This window comes from Sinocyclocheilus anshuiensis, unplaced genomic scaffold (assembly GCF_001515605.1).
Source record: "Sinocyclocheilus anshuiensis isolate Anshui unplaced genomic scaffold, SAMN03320099.WGS_v1.1 scaffold1316, whole genome shotgun sequence".
NCBI classification, from domain to species: Eukaryota; Metazoa; Chordata; class Actinopteri; order Cypriniformes; family Cyprinidae; genus Sinocyclocheilus; species Sinocyclocheilus anshuiensis.
The window spans coordinates 562,113-576,060 of record NW_015542553.1 but is presented as its reverse complement, the minus strand read 5'-3'; positions in this window follow the sequence as shown (position 1 = coordinate 576,060).

The following is a 13,948-nucleotide window of genomic DNA, read 5'->3' as shown; positions in this document are numbered from 1 at the left end:
TACCTGATATTTGTATGAGATACTCAACACTGTCATGACATCACTGCAGTGCAGAGTGAGTAGGCTCTACAAATTCTGTGGTTCATGAGCAAAGATGGCAAGAAAACCAGCACTGAGATGAAGCAGAGAGTGTTTCTATATAGCTTACTGATTGGATAAAAACTGTGGCCCATCCCACTTTCCTGTTAAAGACAGTGATGGCAAAAACCCTGTTTCAGTGATATCTGTTAGGGAGTATAGGGACAAGTGTATATTTCAATTAAAAATGCTTACAGTCTTGAAATTATTTCATCATAGAAAATCATGATAATGCATGCTAATTCAAGTCCAACTGAAACACTTGGTAACTTCATAACAGCCCTATTTTGTGGGTAAGTTCTTTGAGCAATTCAAAGAGTCGTAAACGACCACAGGGCTGTTGCATCATCAACAAAAGGTGTTTGCCCTGAAGGGCTATTCCAGGACGGGCAGTATTCAGAGAATGGCTGCACTGTTGATTCACCTGCATCTATACTGTGAGTCAGCTTTATAAAGGCCAATGAGGAGCCCCGAACCCCGTAAAGCCTCTCAACCTGTCACTCTCCTTGAGTGTGTGTATGTGTGTGTGAGATCACTCCTGCAGAGGTAAATTAATCCTGCCCTAAAGAAAGCCTTGCACCCAGAGTAAAGAGCAGAGGGGACAGCTGGATGCAGGGTTAGTGAGTGTCTCGCCGTGCCACGAAATGACTGCCAAAAATATAATGATTTGTTTCTGGAGGTTAAGTTAGCTAGCTTTCTCCTTTAAGGCTGTTAATAGACGTGCAGTGGAGCAGAAGGATAGTTTGTCGGCTAAAAAAGGCAGGTGAAAAATTATCTTCTTTTTTAAATTCTCCCTTTAACTTTCCGAAGCAGCTCAGGGGGACAAAGATAAAAGGTTTCTGGGAATTGCATGGTATTTGTGGGGCAGGGCATGGGAGGGGACAGTACAATGTAGCTGGAGGTATTTCTCAGCTGATCTGTACTGTCCGGGAAACAGGTCACGGTTACAACCTCTGACCTCTTCAGGGTGGACACCCAACCTGTCAATCAAAAAGAAAACACCACAACCTAAGCATATTAGTCTTAAATAAATAAACAAAACACAATGAACAAACAAAGCTAAGCACTAAGAGGGCAGACCATACGCTTTGCATGTAGCTAAGCAACAAAACAGTGGGTGCTCATGGGAGAGCATGTCGCACAGGAGAACAGTTTGGTGAAAATAGGCTGTGTAATCTTTAAATGTGAGACACTTCTCATTTGACTACATTGTGCAGTTTGTGATCAGTGTAATGAGTGTAACCGTATAATTGCTCTTTGTGACTCAGTTATTTTAAGCCTAGGGACGCACCTGAGGTTAGTGTGACAGCTCATATGTCAGTACTTCATGATACTGTGAGGTCAACACATGGTTGGGGCACAGAGAGTGTCTTAAAGGTGGATTAATTTTAAGCTGAATTACTGGACTCCTCGCTGTTCAGGGCATACACTTGTGTCCATGAGGAAAACATTGGCCTGAGGTTCACGGAGGGTATCCATCTGTGCCCTGAGAATGACGTGCTACTATATACACGCCGTTTTACAGACACCATGCCCCCATAATCACACTGTGCCATCAAGCTAGAGATCATCAGCCTTTATGATTTCATAGTAATGACAGCACAGATGGTCACAGATGGCACGGTGGCATGGAAAGACACAGACCCTACCAACTTTCAGATTATTTTTTGCTTTGGACATCACACACTCTACATATGTGCACATTTCCACTTGGTTTCCTTTTGTAGTTTTGAGATTAATTTTGAATGTCAGACAAATTGAAGATTATTTTAGGAATCAGTGTTGTTTTTAGTGGTGCTTGTTACGTCCCTAGACTGTGCTGTGGATATCAATGAAACCTTAAATTTTGTGGCTTTTTTTTTTTTCTGGCAAGCAGGTGAACATTCCAAAGACTTGCATTGAATGAAAGGCCTAAGCCATATCTAGGTACCAAAATATCATAGAGACTTGGAAGTGGGCTCATTTGCCAGTAAGCATCCACCCAGAACACCCTAGCAACCACAGTTTTTTATGTCAATACAATGAAGTCAACTCAACAGTCAAAATTGTTTGGACACAAAAGTTCTTCAACATTCTTTTGTTTTCAACAGAATAGAGAAATGCATACATGTTTGGAATGACAATTGAGTAAACATTTTTAAAGAAAAATATATTTTGGGGTGAGCTATCCTCTTAGATTACTACTGCACATATTGTGCATACATTGTTTTTGCTTTTTTTGCTGAATGTTTTGTATAGTACTGACATGTGACATTATTGTAACTTAAGAGGCAGTTTGTGCACTTCTGTGAACTTTACAAACCGAATGTCTTGGGTTTGAACACAATGCTCTTATATGAGCAACCCTCCAGCATTTAGTGGTGTAAGTTGAGAAGCAGAGAGCAGCTCGTGTGGCATGCATGAAAACCCTCTATTCCTCTCATGGGATTTCTGTAGTTTCTAAATTTGCTCTGGTGAATAAAGTGTCCACGGTGTGGAAGGGATTAGTTTTCCACCAAAAAAAAAATGGCCACCAGGCCGGGTAGACCACCAGATTATAGATTTATATCCATTTAGTGTGAAGGACCATCAGTACCACACACAACTGGCCCTGAGGAGCTCTCATAATTTCTGTAAATCACATTTCTCCCAAACATTTGAAGTTTCTTTTGGTTGACATGTTGTTGAAAGTGTCAGAGAAAGTCAGGAGGGCGCTAAAGCTCTGCTTATTTTCATTTCAGCTCAAAGCTGATCCATGATAAGCCAGTATAGGCCCAGATGTATTAAAACCCTGCCATGCATGAATAAGACTCTGGTCTATCTGATAGTTTTTCTTTCTATTTGGTGTAGACTGAAATGAATGAAAAGAAAAATATCTAAGAAGACACTGATTTGAGGGTCTGGAACACTTTCAACCATGTCGTTTTAAACTGATCCGGTGTTTGTTTTATGGGGCAGTGAGAGGAATATTAAATTATACAGTTACCAAAGTTGTTTGGGTTTCATTTTTGTCTCTGACTACAACACCATTTTTACTTTTGTCTGGTTGTTTATTTAAGCTAGTGTGAACCTCTTCCTGTGGCAGTGTGAGATAACGTGAGAAAGTCTGATTGAGCATAAAAATTCTCAGATCTGTATAAAGTGATAGATGAAACTGAAAAGCGTCATGGGAAGCACTGATTGCTGCTCACCGAGGGTCATAATGATAAGGAACCGGCAGCCTTAAGACTTAAGACTGATTTGGTGATCAATGGGTGAAAATTTAGATAATGTTGTGGAGTGCAATAACCCTTAGCTATTTGTATGGCTCTTTTATATACGATTTTGCTTGTTACAGTCATTAGGAAAGTTTTATGTTTCAGTATCACACAAAATTAAAATTCTATCATGGGTATCAAGATGATAAAATAATTTAAATATTTGGTTGAACTATTCCTTTAAGAACACTTCTAATGTCATGTGGTAGTCAATGAACTAGTGTCCCACACCACCATGCTGACATATAGGACCACAGCCTGTCCCTTTCACCAATTACAAAATTGGTATTGACTTCGTAATAGGTTGTACATACTAGTATTTGTAAGATATATTTATTTTCCCACCAGATAACCCTTGAGTTATCTTTATAACTTTCATCTGCTGGCCATGGCAGTTTCGCATATGAAACTAAGGTACTTTTTATAAGTCTCTCTGGATAAAGGTGAGAGGGTAAAGAGGGGTTTAAAAGACTTAAACCCCTCTAGAATATGATCATGCTAACATAAATAACCATTTTCTGCAGTTTTGCTATCATTTATAATAAGTAAACAGATACGTTTCTCTTGACTGAATGAGTGCTGATGGAGAGACTGTTAATCCTACTGTTTAACCAGTGTGATACAGAGTAGGTCTCTTCATGCACTGTCAAAATATAATTGTTGAGCGGTAGAAGGTCAAACTCGGATAAGGGTGGTCCATAAGGTGGATCAATTACATAGTGACAGTACTCATTAATTTGGAAGGAGGAGTCAAGTTGAACGTCTTTCTCTTTCTAGCACACACACACATTTTCGTTTTCAACCCCATCAATTATTAAGGAGTATAATTTTACTTTGTCACACATCTACTCTGTACTCATGCCCTGGCCTTTTGAGCTTGGCTAACAGAAGGCTTGGGTGATCATATGTGAGGCAACAAGTCTCAAGCTCCTCATAATTACAGCTGAAAGCCAATGGGTCCCAACTGCATCAGCTGCTGAGTATTTGTCTTTTTTGTTTTCTCTTCCATGTAATGACACATTTTAACCAACAGAATTGAAGAATGAACAGGAAACCGGTTGGATTGTTAGCCTACTGGAGACGGTCAATGTCCATCAGTGAAGAATGAGACGAGCTGTGTTAAAAGCCTTCACTATGATACTGCATCTAAGGCACATCTTTTAAGGTAAGCAGAGGACAGTTTTAACAGAGGTGGTTTCAATAAATGGACTTGGTGTCAATTTGTGAATTCCAAATTAGGGAGCACTGAACAAGAAATCAATATGACTCTCTTGGGAAAATGCAAGAGCAGAAGATTAGAAGTGCTCCTTTATTACAAGCACTGAGATTAACCATTAAGATTGAGGGCTCTGTCACACTGGAACTCACAAAGGCAGAACACTTTATCTTTACTGGCAATGCGAGAGACAAAGTATTTGCCTTAATATAGATACAAATTATCAAAAGTTGCATTACTTACCAGTGGGATTAGCTCTATTTCAAGACCTAGTCAGTTGTCTAGCTAGCATTCTGAAGCAGCATCCTAACTGGTTTGGATCAGTCTAGGCAACACATACAGGCATAATACAAATAGTTCTTCAGGATATTCCACTGTCAATTGCTACAGTACTGAATTAATTTAATTTAGTTATTTCTCTTGCTTCATTTACTATTCTGGATTATTATTATTATTTCAATTTGTACATTGCATTTTGGGAGGATACATGTGCCTTAGAATCCGGTGAAAACAAGGTATCTAAGGAGGCTGTTTAATTGAGTTGCTTCACTTTTGGACCAGCCTTTGTGTTGGGTGCACAGCTACTGTTTAATGCATGCAAATGCTGGCTAAGGAGGCATCTCACTAGGTTTTGGTGAGTGATTCTCTAGTCATTGTATTTCAATAAGGAATTTTCTTCAGTTTTGATGTCACTCTCTGGGCATGATGTTAAATATTTGCCTGCATTCTTGTTTGCTAAAAAACGAACATCAGATAAGACTCAGACTGAAAGGAAAATAATGAGATAACCAAAGAGAAAAAGGGCGCCACACCTCACGTGTTTATCTCCAGTTGATTATACTGTGATCACATCATCATTGTGGCTAAAACTGCACATTATGGTTACTCTGGTGGAATGAATAAGAGTGAAAATTCAAAACCTATTTTTTTTACCCCAGCAGGAATGGCTGTGGTAGTTCATAACCTTGTGTCAATTCATTTTCTTCATTGAAGCATTTCAGCGGCTTCCCACCTGACACCAAAGTACAGAGTTTGTAGTCAGCTATGTTGTTCTTTTGCTTTGGTGCCGACGGAAGTTAGTTTGATGGATGCCACTTCCCGCTTTTCCCTCAGGTTAGAGGAATTTTGCTTATTTTTTATGAATGGATGGATTTATACAAGGCTCTGTGCAGTGAATGCCAATTTTGATGTGTATCATACCTCAGCATATATTAGCTGCTGCCTCTCTGGGTTATAAATATTTAAACATCTTCATCATTTTTGTTAATGCACACATTAATTCACATTACACTGAAAATAATTTGACTTTCTATTGGGAAGGTTTTTGGACTTTTTGTTTGTTTGCTATTCCCAATAGCCACTCACAGTCAACATGACTGAAGAGTGACAGTTAACCAGCAGTGGGGGATATTTAAAAAGTGATGCTGCGTCTCAAGTTGGGGGTCTGGTGTCTCTTTTCAATTGTGCAGATGGCACTTTCATGTTAGCTCCACCCCCGCAGTGAGAGATCATGTGATTGGATGTTATAGTCTATTCATCACTCTTCTAATGAGCTGATTGGTCCACAGGTCTCTAGTTAACTTTGTTTGTAGGACAACATTTTGGGTAATTTAACCTTCAGCATCATCAATCAAATTGATGAGAGCCATTTCAGCTTGGGCTTCTTTTGTGTTGGCTATGCCGCTGTGGTTATGCCAAAGAAGGTGGCATGTTACCAGCCACCGGCATTACTACAATAGCCCTGAATTTGAATATCAAAAACAAATTGTAATTTGAACTAAGCCTGTTCCTGCCTTGTAAACTCTGGCTGATGTGGGATATAAACAAGGCCTGTGATATTCAGGCTGATAATCGAGATTCATTGTTGCCAAGCAACACATTATAGTGTTTGTGTACCCGGTGTAAACAATATTACAGACGGACTCAATGATGGCTCTTTAAACATGCACAATGCTATTGTGTGCCCAGAGAACATATGTGCAGCGTGTTGTGCTGAAATCCATCGTCCTGTACATGGTCTTTAAAGTGGCTCACACTGGATTACTGCAACAGACTAGGACAAATGTGTGCTTTGTTAGTTAGTTCCCTCTGTAATCAATCCGTTTGGACACATTATACAGACCAGATGTTGCACTAGCAGCCATGGCGATAATGGAGGCAGGGTTTGACTGAATTTAGGATGAGAAAAGTAGAACGTAGCCAAGGTTTCCAATGTGGCAACAAGTACAATAATGAACACCCCCCTCTTCAGCACTATGCTGTTAATAGCCTTGCATCTACATGCAAAACCATGCAGAAGGGTTTTGGCCAGAAGGGTTTTTACCAAAGGCAGGAAATACTGGGAATGTGGGGGTCAGAGGCAAAGAATATTGGGAATGAGAGATGATTCCACCTTTAGCTTAAGGCCCCGAACAATTCAAGCATGTTGCCTGTGAGCTTTGAATCCAATGCACAAATGAAGATACATTAAAACCCTTCACCCAAGCAATGACAAACCATACCCCATTCATGCAAAGCATAAAGAAATTTGCAAAAAGCCTTATATTTGGAATGTCTTATTTCAAAGCATTTAGATTCTTCTGGCTGTTAATATGTAATACTCTGACATATATGTGAGTGAATGAGAAAACAGTGTGAAGTAGCAAGTGAAAAACAGTGATTTATAGATTTTGTAGGGTGAATCTGTTTGAGTCACTGCCTCTCATCTTGTATCATATTTGATTCACTGTTACTGTGAAAAGCCAAAGCTGATGATTTTTCAAAGGCGTTTCTGAGCTTTTCTACAAGAATCCACCAGATGGCTGTAAAAATAAACCTTGCTAAATATGCGCAGTGTGGGTGAATATATGACAGAGGAGCTGACAAAAATATGCTCCATTGCCTCAGGGAACATTCTTTGGGAGACGGATCTGTAATACACAGAGAGAGAAAGAAACACAATGTGAACGAGTACAGAAAGTGAACGTGTGTTTGTACATGTCAGTGTTGAGATTTTATCCTGAAGATCGCAATTATCTGGTCATGAGGTGACAGACATATTTTTCATATTTCAGATACTGACATTTTTTCTTTATATTCTCTTGCAAGTCATGCTCAATTACACTCTTTGTGGCAATATAACCAGCTTACTTTTGAACAAGAATACCTAATGCATTATATTTCATAGTAATTTATGTGTACAGGAAAGTAGCTTGAGGTAATTCCCTGCAAACAGTACTGAAGTCTCTGTCTAAGTGTATTCTCAAAGGTATATATACTTCCTGTCTTTTGGTGTGATTGCATGTTTATATTTGCTCAGACAGTCTGCGTGGGCAGGGAGTGTGCATGCAAATATAGTCTAACGTGTGAACATGACTCATTTATTACGTAACCAGCCACCATTTTGTTGAGTCTCTCATCAGTCACGCTGTGTCAGGAGTGTTGATTTGCAAGATAGCTCTCCAACCCAGTATCTATTGATTTTTTTGCCATTGATGTGAGGGGATGACAACAGATTGAATTACTAAACAACACACAGGCTCATTTCATAAACCTGACTGTATTATTAACCAGATGGAAATGGTACTTCAGCCATCTGTGCTTTTGTTTTGGCCCAAAATCCTAATCGGCCAAAAGGAGCCCAGGCTCTGAGATACACCTGCCACCTGTTTTGAGCTTTATGCAAATATTTATATGAATATTATAGATTTTACTAACCGTTTCTGCACTAGTACCTGTTTGAAAGGGTTTTAGTGTTGGTGGATTATTTATTATATGTTCAAATATAATAGCAAGGAGTACTCTAATGAGTTTGGGGTTTAATTGGTGTACATCTGTTGAGTCTTTTAATTACTGATGAGAGGTTTTTGTCTATTGTCAATGCAAGGAAATTATTAAGCTCTGTTCCAAAATCTAGTGAAATGACTTGATGTCTACTGTCTACACAGACAGCTGGCTTCAAAAGCAGCCTCCTAAATGTCAAGTAACCTAATAAGTGACACCGTTTCAATGCTTTACATGGGCACCAACCACATGTGCCACAAAAATAACAATGTGCACAAGAGACTCGGCTTCTGACAATTGATTCCAATAGTTTATTTATTGATATTAACTTGCTGCTAAGCTAATGGCATGATACTCTAATAAGCAAAAACATGTACAGTTCATAATAATACCTTTTTGTTTAATGTTGGTATCAGTCAACATTTTGCCTCATCTGCCATCTTGTATTTCCTTTTTCAGAGCTTGCATTAGATTTTGGAACAAAGCATGTGTGTACAGAAATGCTTTTTATAGTCTATTGTTAAATTATGGGACATGATGGAAACAGTAAAAACTCTCAGGTGTGTGTGGGTGGGTGGGTGCTTTTGAAAAGCTCTCAGGTGTATACTACCCCTATCTGTCCCCACGACTGGATATAATTATGAAGTTTTTTGTCTGCAGGGTTCATTATTGTTACAGCAGAGCAGGTGAGGTTATACACGCTTTAATTAGTCACCAGGGGGGACATATACTGGGATGTTTGGTTCATTCTGGCTTTTAGCAGACCACTTTTGTGTTTCTTTTGTCATTTTAGCAAGATGAGTAGTAAATAAAAGTGCTTTATATGGTGAACACACAGTATGTGATATCAGAATCTGGCATTAAACTGTATCTGGGTTTGCTGCATATTTATCCCCATATTTAGAAGCCTTTCACTGCATCCATGTGCCTCAGTGAGCATGTTGCCAAGCGGAGAAAGCTCAGTCTGGAATCACCACACATTCCCAGATCACCGATCTGATGCCTAGATGCTCCAGCAGTTCTAAAAGCAAAGCAGCTAAATATAGACCAAGACTTGCATGTTGCATCCTCCCCCTTAGCTGATGGCATAAGTACAAGAAGACATCATGGTACAAAGAGGGGACCATTTTATCAATCTGTTATCATAGCCGTAGTCTGCAACTTCAGACAGCACTCCCACAATCTGTTTTCTAAGCATCTGATGCATATTGCATATCTGATGCATACAAAACTAGGAAGTACTTTCTCAATCTTAAGAGGTCTAATCTAATTGGCTGGCTTTACACAACTTCCTGGAGTAAAGGGTCACAGAATTTTTTTAATCAGGCCACCAGGAAACAACGTCATGTTTACAAGGTACTGGACTGATACATGGAGTGCTTTTAATGATGAAATAATCACTGGAGTTGCCAAACGTTTGCCAGGTTAGTGGCTTAAAATATTTGAACAATTTGGATATTTTTGTCTGTGGCAGCAGTTAGTAACATGTACATATCTATGAACTGTCTATTTTTTCTTTTTTTTACATTTACTTTTGCATGGGACAATACACATTTCCCCACAATTTTCTGGTGTTTTGTATACAACCATTTATGGACTGTTGCACCTTCATCCTTCCATTCATTCATTCATTCATTCATTCATTCATTCATTCATTCATTCATTCATTCATTCAGGGGGGGATTTATTCCCAAGTTTATTGCAAGTTATTCAATCATAACTTGATTTTTAGTTGTCTTGACTTATTTTAAACCATTTTAAGTAGTGGTGCACAAAAATAATTTTTGTACAGAAACACAGAAACCAAAATACAGTGCATATATTTAGCAAAATGCTCCTCTTTAGAGTTTTTTTTCTTCTAGCTAACTAATGAGCTATGGACACTGAATGGATTTTTTGAGGTGACTGTTTACTGCTTTAGCTGTTTTATTAATGTGGTTGAAACACTGATTGAGCGATTACATGAGATATGATCCATTACAAAAGTTGTACTTTTTCTTTTCATTCATTTTTCATTCGTGTTTATTTTGTGCTATAACTAGTAGTTTCATTGTGCTGTATTCGTAGTCACATTACAGAAACAACATTTGTTTTTTTAATTTTGCTTGAATTTTGAGACTTTCGTATCAAAAGTAACAAAGCACAAAGCTTATTGCAATTATTGGATGGCAGGTGCTCTACAAATGATGTTTAGGGAAGTTTTGTTAATGCATCAGCATAAAACAGCAAAGACTAAAAGACTGGTCTTGGGACTTAAGCATCAATATCAGTTAGCAATATAAGCACATTTTAAAAATGAGAAATCAATATTGTCAAGCCAGCCCTTGTGTCCACACTGGTGACATGTTTACCTTTTGTAGCTTATCCACGTTGTGTGCACGAAATAGACGCTGACACAGTCAAAACACACTATTGGAGAAGTGCTAACAGAACGTTTGTGACTTGAACGAAAATCCCTTGGACCCTCCAAATCCATTTTGGCAGAAATAGAACATTTATTTTTGCTGTTTCAACCAAAATATTTGATTGCCGAAATTTCAGTGCATCGCTAATTCACTTTTGATGTGATTGGGTTCTATGGCTATGCTTCAGCAAATGGGTTCTGTCAGCCCTTTATCAGAAACTACAAGGCAATAATGTGAGAATTAACATGAACCCTAGATCAGCCCTTCTTGCACTCCCCATTTAAAGTGACCCAATCCTGTTATCAGAGGCCCAATTCCTTACATAGTGCTTACTGATGTTTCCCAGTAACTGCAGTGACAAATGCCATGACAGCCATCCCAGCATACCCTGCTCCCTTCTGACCACAGCCTGACATGTGACACTACATTAGCCCGCTTCCAGGGGGGATGGATGGGGGAGCTGATTTGTGACTTGTTTTTATTTTGCATTTTACTTTTTTAGAGCGTGTACATTTTGTATGCTGCACCTTGCTTTTTTGTTTGTTTTAGAGGCTGAAAGTTAAGCTAGATTTGATAGTAAACTCTCTAAAATAACTGCCTTATATTCAGTGCTGTGCAAGAAGTTTTTTTTTCTGTCAGGGCTAGCAGATTGAAACTGAGATAATACTATTATGTTTAAATGCTGAGCCTGAAACTGCTGACACAAACAGATTGGGGTACGTGATCGTTATCAAAAACCTCAAATAACATCTTTTGGGATATCAGATACCACTTTTCAAAGACTGAAATAGGATGATCTGAGTTGATGAACCTCAAAACCACAACACTCACTCAGAGGAATAAGAGTGAATATCAATCATTGCTATTGTGCTTTATTAATGTTTAACTTGGTAAATACACTTAGATAATAATACAGATTCAATCACATCACATATAACCTAATCACTGTAGAATGTGCTTTGATATGCATGCTAGATATGCATTTATCTTTTTTATCTGTATTGATGCATTTATAGGAATGATTTACCAGCAGCTGTGATGTTTTAAGTTTTTGTGATATTAAAGGAATCTTGGACATGATTTATGTGTAGTGTTGTGTTTGATGCAACTGTACTTAGTATATAAAACCATGATCCGCACTCAACAAAAATAGTCTTCTTTTTGCGTTTTATTTTACATTAATCAAAAGTAGGGCAGAACACAAACGTTTCGGCTAAAAGCCTTCTTCAGTGTGTAGAAGATGCAACTGTACTAAAATCAAATTACGCAATCAAATTAAGCAACATAATCCAATATGTACATACATGGCCCTTGTTTGGGAACTAAATGTACAGTACACGTGGAGGCAGTAATGTTATGCTGCACTCACTCCACCCTCTAGTGGACAGTAATTTCAACTGTCATGCCAAAATAACAGGTGCCGAAAGTGTAAAAGGAAATTAATCATTTAAAATGTTAATTTGTTACCAGTTGGTCAATAAAACCCAACTGAAAGGTACAAATATAATGCAATATAATTTACTATTAAGCTAATTAAGGCAATCTGGGTGTTACCTTTTATAGAGCTTTGACACAGACATCAACTTTCAGATGGGCGAACTAAATGTTCATATGATTAATTACCACACCCATGTAAGAATATTCACATGAAATCAAGAAAGTCTGCACTTTCATTTCTAGTTATGACTCTCTGACTCTGTGAAATACCAACTCTTTTTTTTAGAACTTTCAAACTCAAAAGTACATTTTGATCACAAATGTGCATGCTATTATTGTGTATGATTGAATCAGGATTGAAAGCATGAAAAAAAGTACAGTATGCACATATTAACAAACTGTGGCATCAGGTGTGTTACTAAGAGAATTGTGCTCTGTTTGGGACTGTGATTGGTGGACTTTGCTCTGTGAGTATGGCAAGCCATTTTAACATGAATTCTTATGTTTTTATTTTAATAGTAGACTTGCGTTTTGTATCACTGATTCATTCAATCATTCATTTATTACAGTTACCAGGGCATACTATAAAAGCTTTACGCAATTACAACTGACTAAAAATAAGTACTGGTATTTCATGATTAAGGAATAATGTAATCGTAATAGATAATAGTCACATCTGGAGTAAATACCAGAACCAAATTAATGGTTACTAGTGCCTTTGTAAAAGACACTAGTCACTATTGCATTAAAGGGGTCCTATTATGCTTTTTCACTTTTTCAACTTTAGTTAGTCTGTAATGTTGCTGTTTGAGCATAAAAAAGATCTGCAAACTTACAAAGCTCAAAGTCCAATTCAAAAGGAGATATTTTATTTAACAGAAATCACTTTTCAAAAACTACAACGAACGACTCGTTTGGACTACAACGCATATTTTTCGGGATTTGTGATCTCACAAATACAGACGAATGGGACGAGACCTGGTTGAGCTGCACTAGAGAAGGCAACGAGTGTTATCACTATGTCGGAGATGCGCTAGTTTTCCCAGGGCAGACAAACTTAGCGTGGTTACAATCATCCAGGTTTAAATCGCGCTCAAATTGATTTGATTTTGACGCAATATTTATACTGAAGCTTGCAGGCGGTTATGGTAAGGAGCATGACATTTCCCGACCAGGCGCCGAGTGCTGCCAATCACAACGCACACTAGCCAAGCTAACCAATCACAGAACATTTCGTATTTCAGAAGGCGGGCCTTCATTTGATACAGGAACTACCCGAGCCGTTCCTGCCAGACTGGGGAGAGAGGTGTTGTAATAATGTAAAATATGTGAAAAATAATGTTTTTTTCAAACAACCTAGTATGAGAGCTTGTTCTAGTACACCCCCAAAACAACATCAAGACTGTAAAAGAGCATAATAGGACCCCTTTACTAGATACTATTCATAGATAAATGTGAAAAGAGCTTGCCGCACTGGGAGGGGAGAGTAAAGAAGGTGGAGGCGAACAAGGGTGATAGATAAGTCCAGACAACACCCTAAACCGGTTTAAAGTATATTCCGGTTACTGTATGTATGTGAGAGAATGCCACGGGCTGTGCAGAATTTCTTAGGCCCAAAAGTGTGGAGCAGCGCAGAGCCATTTGTGCGTCCTTGTTTGTTTTGCACGTTTCCAAGCGATGATAACGCGAATTCGGGTAGCGTTTGAGGAAGCAGCCCCTAGAGTTTGCTCGCTCAGGTCTGGATGTAGCTGATTGGAGTAGCAGCAGTCAGAGTGGGTGATCACAGGGAGGAGGGGAGAGACTCAAGTGGCTTT